The 13,966-nt window shown below is 46.4% G+C and overlaps 8 non-coding genes and 1 pseudogene across 8 annotated transcripts; all 9 read right to left on the reverse strand.

The window, feature by feature from the left end:
- Positions 1 to 629: 629 nt before the first annotated feature.
- On the reverse strand, positions 630 to 748 carry LOC142994382 (5S ribosomal RNA). Its single transcript, XR_012961351.1, has one exon. It is a non-coding gene; the product is annotated as a 5S ribosomal RNA (ribosomal RNA).
- Positions 749 to 1,192: 444 nt separating this feature from the next.
- Positions 1,193 to 1,311, reverse strand: LOC142994433 (5S ribosomal RNA). Its single transcript, XR_012961376.1, has one exon. It is a non-coding gene; the product is annotated as a 5S ribosomal RNA (ribosomal RNA).
- Positions 1,312 to 1,556: 245 nt separating this feature from the next.
- LOC142994398 (5S ribosomal RNA) lies at positions 1,557 to 1,675 on the reverse strand. Its single transcript, XR_012961353.1, has one exon. It is a non-coding gene; the product is annotated as a 5S ribosomal RNA (ribosomal RNA).
- A 6,633-nt stretch (positions 1,676 to 8,308) lies between these two features.
- On the reverse strand, positions 8,309 to 8,427 carry LOC142994432 (5S ribosomal RNA). Its single transcript, XR_012961375.1, has one exon. It is a non-coding gene; the product is annotated as a 5S ribosomal RNA (ribosomal RNA).
- A 463-nt stretch (positions 8,428 to 8,890) lies between these two features.
- LOC142994454 (5S ribosomal RNA) lies at positions 8,891 to 9,009 on the reverse strand. The gene has a single exon (XR_012961397.1). It is a non-coding gene; the product is annotated as a 5S ribosomal RNA (ribosomal RNA).
- A 3,183-nt stretch (positions 9,010 to 12,192) lies between these two features.
- LOC142994419 (5S ribosomal RNA) lies at positions 12,193 to 12,311 on the reverse strand. Its single transcript, XR_012961362.1, has one exon. It is a non-coding gene; the product is annotated as a 5S ribosomal RNA (ribosomal RNA).
- Positions 12,312 to 12,768: 457 nt separating this feature from the next.
- On the reverse strand, positions 12,769 to 12,887 carry LOC142994411 (5S ribosomal RNA; annotated as a pseudogene).
- A 245-nt stretch (positions 12,888 to 13,132) lies between these two features.
- On the reverse strand, positions 13,133 to 13,251 carry LOC142994418 (5S ribosomal RNA). The gene has a single exon (XR_012961361.1). It is a non-coding gene; the product is annotated as a 5S ribosomal RNA (ribosomal RNA).
- A 445-nt stretch (positions 13,252 to 13,696) lies between these two features.
- Positions 13,697 to 13,815, reverse strand: LOC142994422 (5S ribosomal RNA). Its single transcript, XR_012961365.1, has one exon. It is a non-coding gene; the product is annotated as a 5S ribosomal RNA (ribosomal RNA).
- Positions 13,816 to 13,966: the final 151 nt, after the last annotated feature.

Here is a 13,966-nt window from a genome sequence, read left to right on the forward strand (position 1 = left end):
CCCAAATTTACACACATTGATGGCATTTCTGCCTGGATGCTGCGTCTAAAATTGTAACTCTCTATCTCCTTCCTTGTCACAGATATGGGCTTTTCAAGTTTTCTCCAGTTTCAAAAATTGATGACCCGGGTCAACATTTTTAGAAAATTTTCAATATTCCCCAATTTGCCCCAAAGTTACAAACATTGATGGCATTTCTGCCTGGATGCTGTGCCTGAAATTTCAGCTCTCTATCTCCTTCCTTGTCACAGATATGGGCTTTTCAAGTTTTCTCCAGTTTCAAAAATTGATGACCCGGGTCAACATTTTTAGAAAATTTTCAATATTCCCCAATTTGCCCCAAGTTTACACACATTGATGGCATTTCTGCCTGGATGCTGCGCACTTTCATCATCATCATCATCATCATCATCATCATCGTCACACAGTGGCTCGTGTACTTCACTCCTCATGTGCATTCAATCATCTCATATTATGCCCATGTGCAATACTCATTTTCTGAATGTATGCTTTCTTATAAGATAAGATAAGATACAACTTTATTCTCCCGAGGGACATTGGGTGTTGACACAGGGAGTGAAACATGAGGGAGGAGGACCAGGTGAGGCCTGCTGCTCAGAGGGCCAAAATGCTTACTGCACCGGGTATTCCAAGGCGGTCTCCCATCCAAGTACTAACCTGGCCCGACGCTGCTTAGCTTCCGAGATCAGACGAGATCGGGCGTGTTCAGAGTGGTATGGCCTTAAACGGGAAAGCAGCCACTCAGAGGCTCTTTATAGGTGAGACAGACCCAGCTCAAGTCACCGTGTACACATGACTACACTCAAGTTCATATATATCACAATTTACATGATGCCTTCATCAGAAACACACATTTCTGGATAATGAAGTCTTACCTAAAGAAACTGGTAATCATCACATAGAACATACAGAGGGACCACTTACATCTCTGACGCTCACTTTCATCCTCATCATCATCATTGTCACACAGTGGCTCGTGTACTTCACTCCTCATGTGCATTCAATCTTCTCATATTATGCCCATGTGCAATACTCATTTTCTGAATGTATGCTTTCATATAAGATAAGATAAGATACAACTTTATTCTCCCGAGGGAACTTGCGTGTTCACAGAGGGAGTTAAACATGAGGGAGGAGGACCAGGTGAGGCCTGCTGCTCAGAGGGCCAAAATGCTTACGGCACCGGGTATTCCTAGGCGGTCTCCCATCCAAGTACCAACCTGGCCCGACGCTGCTTAGCTTCCGAGATCAGACGAGATCAGGCGTGTTCAGAGTGGTATGGCCGTAAACGAGGAGAGCAGCCACACAGAGGCTCTTTATAGGTGAGACAGACCCAGTTCAAGTCACCGTGTACGCATGACTACACTCAAGTTCATGTATATCACAGTTTACATGATGCCTTCATCAGAAGAACACTAACATTTCAGATAAGATAAGATACAACTTTATTCTCCCTAGGGAAATTGCGTGTTGACAGAGGGAGTGAAACATGAGGGAGGAAGACCAGGTGAGGCCTGCTGCTCAGAGGGCAAAAATGCTTACGGCACCGGGTATTCCCAGGAGGTCTCCCATCCAAGCACTAACCTGGCCCGACGCTGCTTAGCTTCCGAGATCAGACGAGATCGGGCGTGTTCAGAGTGGTATGGCCGTAAACGAGGACAGCAGCCACACAGAGGCTCTTCATAGGTGAGACAGACCCAGTTCAAGTCACCGTGTACACATGACTACACTCAAGTTCATGTATATCACAATTTACATGATGCCTTCATCAGAAACACACATTTCTGGATAATGAAGTCTTACCTAATGAAACTGATAATCATCACATAGAACATGAAGAGGGACCACTAACATCTCTGACGCTCACTTTCATCATCATCATCATCATCATCATCATCATCATCATCATCGTCACACAGTGGCTCGTGTACTTCACTTCTCATGTGCATTCAATCTTCTCATATTATGCCCATGTGCAATACTCATTTTCTGAATGTATGCTTTCATATAAGATAAGATAAGATACAACTTTATTCTCCCGAGGGAACTTGCATGTTCACAGAGTGAGTGAAACATGAGGGAGGAGGACCAGGTGAGGCCTGCTGCTCACAGGGCCAAAATGCTTACGGCACCGGTTATTCCTAGGCGGTCTCCCATCCAAGTACTAACCTGGCCCGACGCTGCTTAGCTTCTGAGATCAGACGAGATCGGGCGTGTTTTTTTTTTTTCTCTTTTATTATCAAAAAATAAATATTTTTACAAATACATTTTACACAAGTAAATACAAGTCATTTCAAATCAAATCAAATTATTTCCAACAATCCATAACACCATTCATCACATCTTTTTTTTTTCTTTTTTTTTTTTTTTCCTTCACCCATCACCCCTCACCCTTGACCTATTGACATTTGCACCCCACCCTGATTTCCACACACAAATAGACAGTTATCTTCCAGCACCTTTTGTTTGAAATTCTTGTCCCCACCATCCCACAGCAGACTCACATTCCTTTTCATAAAGTTACAGAAAAATCTCCACATGTTCACTTTTTTGTCCTCGAAATGTGAATAGTTTCTCCGAAGTCTGATGACATGTTTGGCATAACTCAGAATGTAATTGATAAGCCATTTGTTCACCCCTGCTTTCCTTTCCTTATACCCAAATAGAAAAAACCTCTCCCATTTTTCCTTTTCCGTTATTGTGACTCTACATTTTTGAAAGCATTGGTCCAGTTTCTCAAAAAACACTTTTAACTCCTTACATTCAAAAATAAAGTGCCTAAATGTCTCCACTTCCACCTCACATATATCACAAACCTTGCTGTTGAGTCTATTTATCTGGTTTAGCACCAAATTGACAAATATTCTATTGTGTCTGAGCCTGAAATTTGTATCAAAGCACTCTGATGAAATGAACTTCACATTTAGATCTGACCAAATGTGCTCCCTCTTAAGCCCATGGAACTGCCTTAGCCATACTTCCTCAGCTGCCGCTTTCTTCTTTTCCTTTCCCAAAAACACTCTATATAGTATCTTGGAGTTAACTGATCGTATGTCATGCTCTTTCCCTCCTTGGATGAGGGAGAAACTGACCAACTCCAGAGCCTTCTCTGCCCTCCTCCCCTTCACCAGCGCCACCCAGCTACGAGGTAACCCCTCTAAAATTCTCTGGCATAGTCTTTTGATCTCTATTGGTCTCACTTTCCTTAATCTTCCCCTGACCTCCTGGATTACTTCCTCCTGCAGAAATCCACCACCTCTTTGGATAAAGTGCTTCACCTGATTTAAACCTAGTTCCTCCAAGTACCTCCCTGAAAATACCTTCCCCTGACACCTTATTGCCGGATTTCTGAAAACTGGTTGGTGTAACACCTGCTCCGCAGTCTCACATCTAAACTTTAAATCCCCCAGTAAAATATTCCACGCTTCAAGTATTTCCCCTGTAAATGCATTAACCTGTGCTCCTTCCCTTTGCTCCGTTTCCCTACATAGATTAAACACTCCTCTATTATCCCACCCCTGTAGGCAAGAGTCGAGGCACTTCTGCCACGCGTAAATCTTTGCGTTTCCCCTAAATTTCCCTAACAGTCGAATCCGTGCACTAAGCTTTTTACTTTTCAGGTCCACCAATTTCAAACCGCCCTCCTTCTGCCCATTGATGAGCACCTTCCTGGCTATCAAATGCTGTTTTTTATTCCAGGTGAAAGCACTCATCATGTCATTCAGCTTTCCTATTACCCTGTCCGGCATTTCACAGACTCTTAGCGCATACTGACACTTGGACAGGAGGAGGGCGTTAGTTACTATCACTTTACCCCTTAGATTCAATTTCCTCCCGGACCAGAAATCCAATCGCATTTTGATTTTTCCCTCTATTTCACCCCACGTTTGTTTTGTTGCTGCATCTCGATTCTTACCTACGTATACACCCAAAACCTTCACCATTTCATTTCTCTTTACAAAATTCCATTTATTTACACAATCGAAACCATCACCAAAGCCAATTAGCTCGGTTTTTTCCCCATTGATTTTGGCCCCAGATGCCCTCTCATAGCACTCTACATGCTGCAGCACCCTGTCTACACTCCTCTCATCCCTAACCGTAATACTTATGTCATCTGCGTACTGGTAGATTTTCGTGTCCGTTTTATCTTCCATTTCAATCCCCAAAATCCCTGGGTCCCTCCTAATGAGGGCAGACAAGGGTTCTGCCGCTATGGAGTATAACATAGCTGAAAGCGGGCATCCTTGCCTGATTGACCTCTCCAGAGCGAAGCTCTCAGTTAACCTCCCGTTTATTTTCACCCTACTGATGGCATTCCTATATATTAACCTAATCCATTTAGTGAAACCTTCCCCGAAACCCATCTTTTCCAGTGTTTTAAACAAAAAATCATGATCACCCTATCAAACGCCTTCTCTAAATCAACCCCTATGTACAGCCCTCCCTTCTGATTCATTTTGTCAAAGATGTCCTGGATCGATAAGATGATGTCACTAATGACTCTCCCTACCACACCATAACACTGACAGGGATTCACCACTGTGCCTATCACCTCCTTCAATCTGTTTGCCAGGATTTTAGCCAGTATTTTATAATCTGTATTTAGCAGACTAATTGGCCTATAATTCCCCAAATCACCTTTGTCACCCTTATTCTTATACACCACTCGGATTAGCCCCGTGAAGAAGTCCCCAGATGCTTTCCCCTCCCGCTCCATGCATTGAAAGATTCTCAGGAGAATTGGCTTCATCACCTGTTTAAAGGTGATGTAAAATTCCCCCGATAACCCATCCAGCCCTGGACTTTTGTTCTTATTCAAACCATTTATTGCTCTTTCCAATTCTTCCTCTGTTATGTTTTTATCACAGTCTGCTCTGTCATCTTCCCCTAATTTTTTTTCTATCCCTTCAAAAACACTGTGGTCTGTAGAGTTTACCTCCATCTTTGAAAAAAGTGTTTTAAAATGTTTATGAGCCACCTCCAGCATTTCCTCTGTCTTCTCCATTGTCTTACCCTCTTCATTTTTCAGGTTTTGCAGATGAGCTTTCTTTTGCTGTCTTTTTTCAAGCCCTAAAAAGAAACTTGTATTCTTTTCCCCTTCTAAAATATCCTTCATCCTCGATCTGATAGCTGCCCCTCTGCTCCGTTTCTTCTCAAGCTCATCTAATTGTTTTCTCAGCATGAGATATTTTAGATTGTTGAAGTTTTCCTCTGCAATCGACCTTTCCAGCTCTTTATTAATCTGGTCTCTTAAACTATACTCAGTTCTTCTTTCCTTCTCCATTTTATTTTTACAATAGTTTATTGTCACTTTTTTGATGTGCAATTTCACCTCCTCCCACCACTCCCCCATATTTATACAACCCTCACCCTGCAGTTCTCTTTTTCTTTCTTTCAGTAGATTTTCAACTTTCTCCCTATATTTTCCATCCAGCAAAACACTGTTATTTAAACACCATAACCCTCCACCTTTGTGCTCTTTCTCCCCCAGCTCCACCCATAACCTTGCGTGATCGCTAAACCCTGTGAACTCATACCAGCATTTTGAAATTTTTTTTTCCAGCCCAGATGCTAATAGACATAAGTCAATCCTGGACTGTTTAAGTTTCCCCAGAACCGTCTGTCGTCTGGAAAAGCCCCTTTCTCCCATATTGCGCACCCTCCACAGATCTACCAGGTTGAAATAGTCAAAAAGCTCATTTAGCGATTTCCTACTTATATCACTTTTGTATGTATTGTTGCTTGATATATCCAATCTCGTAAGTGCACAGTTAAAATCCCCCACTACACAAATGTTCCCTCCCAAATGCGGTTTTAGTTGATCAAAGAAAATTCCACGCTTGTTGTCCTCATTCGGTGCATAAATATTCAAAAGTTTGTAAAGCACATTCCTGTAAATAAATTCAATACCGATCACCCTTCCCTCATCATCCTTCACTATTTCCTTAACATTTTTGATCTTATCTCCTTTAGCAAAAATAGCGACTCCGGCTCGTCCATTTACACCGTTGTTTGCCCACACTTTTCCAGCCCATGTATCCCTCAGATAGCTTCTCCACTCCCTTGTCCACTTAGTCTCTTGTACACAGAGGATGTCAAAAGTATCCACCCTTAAAACATCTCGCATCTTGTTAATACATCTTAAGCCGTTTGTGTTTTGCGATAGTATTTTTAACATTGTAAATACATAGAGATAAATCAGGCCCATCATCTTTATGCTACAGTTCACGTCTTACTTTTTCCTCTTTTTGATCCCCTTGTCTTCAGCATCCATTGCAGTCTTCTCTTCCCCAGCTCCTGGCTGTTTCCGAGGTCCATATCAGACTCCGAGTTCCCCGACTCTTGAGACCCCGTCAAGCATATCTCTGAGTCTGATTCTGGGGGCCGCTGAAGTTGAACAATTTTCACCTTCCTCTCCTTTCTCTCCGATGTATTCACACTCTGCCCCTCTGCTGCGTCTCCATGTCCTTGCACCTCAGCTGTCGATCCTCTCACCTCCATTCCTTGCTCTCCGTCCGACTCCAGTATGTCTCTTCCTTTCTCCGCTTGCCCCTCCGCACGATCCTTCTCGGTCTCCTCCCTCTCAGAGATATTCTCTCTCGATTCTTCCTGCTCCTCACGTTGCTTTCCTCCCGTCCCTGGAGCATGATCAACGTCCTCACAAACACATCTGCTGCTCTCCTTTTTGCAGCTCTGGCATTTGTTCCCTCTGCCCATGCACTCCCTTGCATAGTGCCCCTGCTCTCCACATTTTCTACAAAGGAAATCTGGACAGTCCCTCAGGATATGACCAGTCTGTATGCACTGTCTGCACACTTTCACCTGTTTGTCGTGCAAAACTCTGAAGAACTCTGCTCCAAAAGCCGTCTCAAACTTGGTCGAATATGGAAGTGATTGGACCGTCTCCGTGAATTTAACTTTCACGTATCTTGTTCCGTCAGCAATTCTAGTTCCCGGCCACATTCTCCTGATGATCGGGGATACTGCACTCACTCCCCAGCTGTTCAGCTTGCCCAGAATGACGCTGTCCGTGATATACGCCGGCAGCCCCAGAAACGAGACCACCAGCTCATCATTACATAACTCCTTGGACATGATCGCGGTCTGTCCAATTTTTATGCCGTCCAATAGTCTTTCTTTCCCCTTCGGGTGATTCATTGTGATCTCATATTTATTTCTGCCCGTGTACCGGCAGGCGATGATTTTCCCACAAGTGTCTTGTATTGCCTGGATCAGCTCCATTGCGGTCACTTTATCTTCTCCAATCAGCTCCAGGGCGAGCGTTAAATTTTGCTGAAACTCTTCAGCTTTATCCTTAATAATCCGTATCTCTTCCTCTCTGATGATTTCTCTCTCCTGCCCTCTTCCTCCTTCCGCATTTTCGGCTACGTCAGGAGCTGTCACCGCACGTGTGTCCTCCATTTCTCCCGTCATATTCTGACCGTCCACGGTCCTGTACGCCCGATCGTCTTTCACCATCGGCTCGTTTGCCTCGGCCGTCCGGTCCGAGCCCGGTGCAGCGACTCTGGCTCCCTTTCCTCTGGTTCTCACCATACTTGGAGCACAGTATAAACTATTTTCCATCAGGAAAACACAAACCAAACAAACAAATAACTTAAAGTGTCCCCCAGACAGTCAAAACTGCTGGGGGTGGCTCCAAAAACCGAGCTATCAAAGAAACGAAAAATCTGGGCTTAAAGAAACGCCACAGTTCAAACTCAAAATCAAAATTGCCGCACAGGATCAGTCAAAATACACGCACGCCTGGAGCTCACACACACCTCCTCTTACTTCCGTGTTCAGAGTGGTATGGCCGTAAACGAGGAGAGCAGCCACACAGAGGCTCTTTATAGGTGAGACAGACCCAGTTCAAGTCACCGTGTACACATGACTACACTCAAGTTCATGTATATCACAATTTACATGATGCCTTCATCAGAAACACACATTTCTGGATAATGAAGTCTTACCTAATGAAACTGATAATCATCACATAGAACATACAGAGGGACCACTTACATCTCTGACGCTCACTTTCATCATCATCATCATCATCATCATCATCATCATCATCCGCACACAGTTGCTCGTGTACTTCACTCCTCATGTGCATTCAATCATCTCATATTATGGCCATGTGCAATACTCATTTTCTGAATGTATGCTTTCATATAAGATAAGATAAGATAGAAATTTATTCTCCCGAGGGACATTGCGTGTTGACAGAGGGAGTGAAACATGAGGGAGGAGGACCAGGTGAGGCCTGCTGCTCAGAGGGCCAAAATGCTTACGGCATCAGGTATTCCCAGGCGGTCTCCCATCCAAGTACTAACCTGGCCCGACACTGCTTAGCTTCAGAGATCAGACGAGATCGGGCGTGTTCAGAGTGGTATGGCCGTAAACAAGGAGAGCAGCCAAACAGAGGCTTTTTATAGGTGAGACAGACCCAGTTCAAGTCACCGTGTACACATGACTACACTCAAGTTCATGTATATCACAATTTACATGATGCCTTCATCAGAAACACACATTTCTGGATAATGAAGTCTTACCTAATGAAACTGATAATCATCACATAGAACATACAGAGGGACCACTTACATCTCTGACGCTCACTTTCATCATCATCATCATCATCATCATCATCATCATCATCGTCACACAGTGGCTCGTGTACTTCACTTCTCATGTGCATTCAATCTTCTCATATTATGACCATGTGCAATACTCATTTTCTGAATGTTTTCTTTCATATAAGATGAGATAGGATACAACTTTATTCTCCTGAGGGAAATTGCGTGTTCACAGAGGGAGTGAAACATGAGGGAGGAGGACCAGGTGAGGCCTGCTGCTCAGAGGGCCAAAATGCTTACTGCACCGGGTATTCCCAGGCGGTCTCCCATCCAAGTACCAACCTGGCCCGACGCTGCTTAGCTTCCGAGATCAGACAAGATCGGGCGTGTTCAGAGTGGTATGGCCGTAAACGAAGAGAGCAGCCACACAGAGGCTCTTTATAGGTGAGACAGACCCAGTTCAAGTCACCGTGTACACATGACTACACTCATGTTCATGTATATCACAATTTACATGAGGCCTTCATCAGAAACACACATTTCTGGATAATGAAGTCTTACCTAATGAAACTGATAATCATCACATAGAAGATAAAGAGGGACAACTAACATCTCTGACGCTCACTTTAATCATCATCATCATCATAATCATCATCGTCACACAGTGGCTCGTGTACTTCACTTCTCATGTGTATTCAATCTTCTCATATTATGCCCATGTGCAATACTCATTTTCTGAATGTATGCTTTCCGATTCCGATATGAAGGAGAGCTGACGCTGCTGGCGGGCCGACCAAGGCTCGGCCACCTTGGACATGCAGAACGTGAGCGGCTTACGGTCCACGAATGCCGTAAACTCTCGACCTTCAAGCAGGAACCTGAAATGGCGGACTGCCAACCAGAGGCCGAGGAGCTCTCTGTCAAACGCACTGTACTTGCGCTCCCTGGGGGTCAACTGGCGGCTGAAAAAGACGAGTGGCTGCCAGGCGCCGTCGACCCATTGCTCGTGCACCTCTCCCACAGCATAATCAGACGCGTCCGTGGTGATAGCGATGGGGGCCTTGTGCGACGGGTGGGCCAGCATGGTGGCTTGGCTCAGGGAGGCTTTGGTGGCATCGAACGCGGCATCCCTCTCAGCCGTCCAGTCGACGGCCTGACCGGGGGACTTGCCCTTAAGAGCCTCTTATAGCGGGGGCATAGTGTGGGCGGCCCGGCGGATGAACCGGTGATAAAAGGTTACCATCCCCAGAAACTCCCGGAGTGCACGAGCTGTGTGCGGTCTTGGAAAGGCGGACACGGCCTCCACCTTTGCAGGGAGGGGGGCAGCCCCCTCTTTGCTCACCAGATGTCCGAGGAATTGGATGGAGGGCAACCCGAACACGCACTTCGCAGGGTTGATAATCAAGCCGTGCTGGTCGAGCCTTTTGAAGAGATCCCGGAGGTGTACTTGGTGCTCTCCCTCCGAGGATCTTGCAACGAGAATATCGTCTAGGTAAACGAAAATGAACGGCATGTCTCTTAGCGCCGAATCCATCAACCACTGGAAAGACTGTGCAGCGTTCTTAAGTCCAAACGGCATCCGCAGGAACTCAAACAGTCCGAACGGCGTGACCACCGCCGTTTTGGGGATGTCTGCAGGGACGACAACCACCATCTGGTTTAGGGACGATGTGGAGGGGTGAGGCCCATGGGCTGTCAGAGCGGTGGATAATGCCCAGGCACTCCATGTTGGCAAACTCTGACCTGGCGACTGCCAGCCTGACAGGATTGAGCCGCCGGGCCCTAGCGTAGACCGGGGGGCCCTTAGTGTCAATGTGGTGTTCAACCCCGTGCTTGATGGTAGTGGCGGAAAAGGTGGGCTTCGTCAGGCTGGGAAACTCACCAAGTAGGCGTTGATATCTGTCCCCCTCAGCAAGAGAGCTGGAGAGTCCGCCGTATGTTGCCTCATCGCGGACACAAGCAAGCGAGGAGAATGTCAATGCGTCTACCAAGCGGCTGTTCTTGACGTCCACTAGTAGTCCGTGAGCGCACAGGAAATCCGCACCGAGGATGGGGAAGGAAATGTCGGCCATAACAAAATCCCACGTAAACTGCCGGCCCTCGAGACACAGGTTCACAGTCTTTGTGCCATAGGTGCGGATAGGGGTGTCGTTAGCAGACGTCAATGGGGGGCCGTAGCCTCCGCTGGCGGTGTCACTCCTCGTGGCCGGCAAAACGCTCCTGTTAGCTCCGGTGTCGCAGAGGAAGTTACGCCTGGAGAGGGTGTCCTTAATGAATAGTAGTCTGCTTGTTGCACCCACGCTCACGGCTACAACTGAACGTGGGCCCTGTCGTTTCCCGCCGGTCCATAGTTGCAAGGGGGCCGGCATCTCTTAGCTTTAGCGCCGAAACGCGCATGGAAGTAGCACATGCCTGAATTTGTGCGGCCGTCAGCAGTCACAGGGTCTCCTGTAGTTAGCATTCCTCTGCTGGGGGGCATGTAGCTGCGCGTCGGGGCTAGCACCTCAGGGGCGAAACGCTGGGTAGCCAGGAAAAAGCGATCAGCCTCCTCGGCGAAAGCTCGTGGCTCCGTGATAGTTGTATTAGTTAAGGCTGTTTGCACGTGTGGCGGCATGTGCCGAAGGAACAGTTCCATGAACAGGAAATTTGGCTCTTCTTTACCTAGCAGGTTCAGCATCATCTCCATGTGCTCTGAGGGCTTACTGTCTCCGAGGCCGTGAATAGCGAACAGGCGTCGGGCTCGTTCCGGCCGTGACAGCTCGAAGGATTTGAGCAGGAGAGTCTTGAATGCTGCATATTTCTCCAGGGCAGGAAGAGAAGTAATAAACCCCACTGTCCGGGCCGCTGTAGAGCTCCCCAGTGCGGAGACGACGTGGAAATAGCGTGTGTCGTCATCCGTTATCCCGCGGAGGGCGAATTGAGCTTCCGTCTGTGCGAACCATGCCGCCGCGGAAGTCTCCCAAAACTCCGGCAATTTGAGAAAAACGGCCATGTTCAGTCCAGTCTCGGAAACTTCGTCGAGACTCGCGTCAGGGTCACCAGTGTAGTGCCGAAGGACGGGAGTCGGAGGCGGCGTATTGAGTTTTAACGTCCACTTTATAGACATGCGGATTCACTCCTCTCGTACAATCAATACAGCAGAACAACAACACCTACGGACCGGAAGTCCTCGCCCTTTTAACCACCGTGGGGAACACACCTACCCACACCATAGTCCGAGGGGGAATTATGTATAATCACCACAATATCACAATTTACATGATGCCTTCATCAGAAACACACATATCTGGATAATGAAGTCTTACCTAATGAAACTGATAATCATCACATAGAACATACAGAGGGACCACTTACATCTCTGACGCTCACTTTCATCATCATCATCGTCACACAGTGGCTCGTGTACTTCACTTCTCATGTGCATTCAATCTTCTCATATTATGCCCATGTGCAATACTCATTTTCTGAATGTATGCTTTCATATAAGATAAGATAAGATACAACTTTATTCTCCCGAGGGAAATTGCGTGTTGACAGAGGGAGTGAAACATGAGGGAGGAAGACCAGGTGAGGCCTGCTGCTCAGAGGGCCAAAATGCTTACGGCACCGGGTATTCCCAGGCGGTCTCCCATCCAAGTACTAACCTGGCCCGACGCTGCTTAGCTTCTGAGATCAGACGAGATCGGGCGTGTTCAGAGTGGTATGGCCGTAAACGAGGAGAGCAGCCACACAGAGGCTCTTCATAGGTGAGACAGACCCAGTTCAAGTCACCGTGTACACATGACTACACTCAAGATCATGTATATCACAATTTACATGATGCCTTCATCAGAAACACACATTTCTGGATAATGAAGTCTTACCTAATGAAACTGATAATCATCATATAGAACATAAAGAGGGACCACTAACATCTCTGACGCTCACTTTCATCATCATCATCATCGTCATCATCATCATCGTCACACAGTGGCTCGTGTACTTCACTTCTGATGTGCATTCAATCTTCTCATATTATGACCATGTGCAATGCTCATTTTCTGAATGTATGCTTTCATATAAGATAAGATAAGATACAACTTTATTCACCCGAGGGAAATTGCGTGTTTACAGAGGGAGTGAAACATGAGGGAGGAGGACCAGGTGAGGCCTGCTGCTCAGAGGGCCAAAATGCTAACGGCACCGGGTATTCCCAGGCGGTCTCCGATCCAAGTACAAACATGGCCCAACGCTGCTTAGCTTCTGAGATCAGACGAGATTGGGCGTGTTCAGAGTGGTATGGCCGTAAAACAGGAGAGCAGCCACACAGAGGCTCTTTATAGGTGAGACAGACCAAGTTCAAGTGACCGTGTACACATGACTACACTCAAGTTCATGTATATCACAATTTACATGATGCCTTCATCAGAAGAACACTAACATTTCAGATAAGATAAGATACAACTTTATTCTCCCGAGGTAAATTGCGTGTTGACAGAGGGAGTGAAACATGAGGGAGGAGGACCAGGTGAGGCCTGCTGCTCAGAGGGCCAAAATGCTTACGGCACCGGGTATTCCCAGGCGGTCTCCCATCCAAGTACTAACCTGGCCCGACGCTGCTTAGCTTCCGAGATCAGACGAGATCGGGCTTGTTCAGAGTGGTATGGCCGTAAACGAGGAGAACAGCCACACAGAGGCTCTTTATAGGAGAGACAGACCCAGTTCAAGTCACCGTGTACACATGACTACACTCAAGTTCATGTATATCACAATTTACATGATGCCTTCATCAGAAGAACACATTTCTGGATAATGAGGTCTAACCAAATGAAACTGATAATCATCACATAGAACATAACGAGGGACCACTAACATCTCTGACACTCACTTTCATCATCATCATCATCATCGTCACACAGTGTCTCTTGTACTTCACTTCTCATGTGCATTCAATCTTCTCATATTATGACCATGTGCAATACTCATTTTCTGAATGTATGCTTTCATATAAGATTAGATAAGATGCAACTTTATTCTCCCGAGGGAAACTGTGTGTTGACAGAGGGAGTGAAACATGAGGGAGGAGGACCAAGTGAGGCCTGCGGCTCAGAGGGCCAAAATGCTTACGGCACCGGGTATTCCCAGGCGGTCTCCCATCCAAGTACTAATCTGGCCTGACGCTGCTTAGCTTCCGAGATCAGACGAGATCGGGCGTGTTCAGAGTGGTATGGCCGTAAACGAGGAGAGCAGCCACACAGAGGCTCTTTATAGGTGAGACAGACCCAGTTCAAGTCACCGTGTACACATGACTACACTCAAGTTCATGTATATCACGATTTACATGATGCCTTCATCAGAAGAACACTAACATTTCAGATAAGATAAGATAA

Source organism: Genypterus blacodes, unplaced genomic scaffold, assembly GCF_046128005.1.
Source record: "Genypterus blacodes isolate CSIRO-AG114 ecotype Tasmania unplaced genomic scaffold, CSIRO-AGI_Gbla_v1 ptg000029l_1, whole genome shotgun sequence".
Classification (NCBI taxonomy): domain Eukaryota; kingdom Metazoa; phylum Chordata; class Actinopteri; order Ophidiiformes; family Ophidiidae; genus Genypterus; species Genypterus blacodes.